A 1,796-nucleotide genomic window follows, 5' to 3' on the forward strand; every position below is an offset into this window, starting at 1 on the left:
TTTTCATCAACGAGACAACTGATATATTTTCAAATTTCATTATCTAATATATTTTCCAAAAATCGAGTAAGTGTAAATGAAACCATACACCAAATAAAAGATTAGATTTTTCTTTTGCCAGAATTACATGGTGGGCAGTCATGCATCTAATCCTCATGAAACAACATAATCATCTAATCCGAAAAGCAAATGATAAAGAATTTAAATAGAAAAAAACTCACCTTTTTATCATCAAAACTTCCAGGAATTCCCAAGTTTCAACCTTCGATAATTCCCAGAAAAAAAATCCAATAAAATAATCTTAACACCTGAAAAAACCAACAGAGGAACAAAAACACAATTTTGAGAGTTGCATTCAAAAGTGATCAATAATCATCAAAATTACAATCTAACAAAAACCTCACCTTTTTATCATCAAATTTACCAAGAATTCCCAAGTTTCAACCTTTGATAATTATTAGCATCAAATTCCAGTAAAATTAATTTTTCCTGAAATAAAAAAAAAATACTAATTATAAAATGAAATAAAAAGTGATCAACGGTCATCAAAACTGAATTCTAACAAAAACCCACCAAGATTCTGTCCTTATAAGACAATGCATGCATTGCATGTGGGTTATGTATATCTATCAAATAAAGCCCAACAATAATTCAAAAGTTCAGAGGGAAAAAAAATTAGAGTAAATGCAAGAATCGATTAAAAATTGAATTAAAAACAACCAAATTGAAAGATTATCAGAAGGAAAAGATCGAAAGATCTAAAAGGAAGAAATTTTTAAAATAAAAAATAAAAACAGAGATAAATTATCTGCAATTTAGGAGAGAGAAACTGAGATAAGTTTATACGGAAAATCACCTGTTAATTGTTTCCTCTGTATTGATGTTCTAATGGTCCCGTATTGTTTTTCATTTTCTTTTTTTCCACTGTTCGTTTGCCCATTTTTCCATTACTTCTTTTCAATCTCACGTCTTCAATAAAATAATATTACTATTCTAAAAGCACCTGTTTGAACTTGGTAAACTCGTTTAACGCCAGCATGGAATCCTATTCTTCGTTTTATTTGCCTTTCATTCTCATTTAAAATATTTTTTATGAATAATTTATAAATTTGTTGACGATTGTTAATTTATTTATTTATACTTTCCTTTCTAGTGGATTCCTCATTTATTCATTAGTATAGTACGTTGTTCAATCATAATGATAGTTTATTTTACTTGAAGAGATAGATCAATCCAAAATAATTGTAAATTGAATAAAAATCCTACAAAGTAGATGATTTTAATTACATTTAAAGTGGCTTAATCAGGACTTGAATGGGTAGCAACGGATAAGAAGGATAGAGGTACACTAAATATGTTTCTTATAAGCAGGGACGGACCCACATGGGATCATGTGGGGTCAAATGACTCCACAAAATTTTAAACTTTTTTTTTAACAATCTATTTTGATGTAATCGTCGGGATGTCAAATGAAATCAAAATATTGAATTCTTAATACCATTTCGAAGTGCTCATGCCCTAGTTTTTCATTCATTAATGGCATACGAAGTGGTCAACTATAGTAAAAGTTATGACATGTTAAAGTAGGCCGTTTGAAACTAATATTTTGAGAATTTCGATGATATCTTAATTTTAAAAATTCGTTTGCGATCATATGTTATCTGAATCCACAAATCGTCTATGTCATGTAAAAGTTTGTTTCGAAAATTATATCGTTTTCATATCGAATGGTCCAAACAGATATCAAAAATAGTTAAATATGTATCAAACGTACGCCTCAAAAAAGACGTCTTACT

General features: G+C 28.7%; 1 protein-coding gene across 6 annotated transcripts in view; it reads right to left on the reverse strand.

The window, feature by feature from the left end:
* The window catches only part of LOC111368888 (probable E3 ubiquitin-protein ligase ZFP1), a 5,685-nt gene extending 4,782 nt beyond the window's left edge, over positions 1 to 903 (reverse strand). For 2 of the 6 annotated variants that reach the window (XM_022990388.1, XM_022990381.1), the window contains exons 1-3: positions 574 to 786; positions 405 to 489; positions 222 to 308 (exon numbers count right to left, since the gene is read on the reverse strand). The gene's annotated coding sequence lies outside the window, so the exon portion shown is untranslated. Of the gene's footprint in view, positions 1 to 221; positions 309 to 404; positions 490 to 573; positions 792 to 856 lie in introns of those variants that run through there. The other 4 variants (XM_022990382.1, XM_022990389.1, XM_022990383.1 and 1 more) reach the window with 4 other exon arrangements.
* Between the last annotated feature and the right edge of the window lie 893 nt (positions 904 to 1,796).

Source organism: Olea europaea, chromosome 19 (assembly GCF_002742605.1).
Source record: "Olea europaea var. sylvestris chromosome 19, O_europaea_v1, whole genome shotgun sequence".
Classification (NCBI taxonomy): Eukaryota; Viridiplantae; Streptophyta; class Magnoliopsida; order Lamiales; family Oleaceae; genus Olea; species Olea europaea.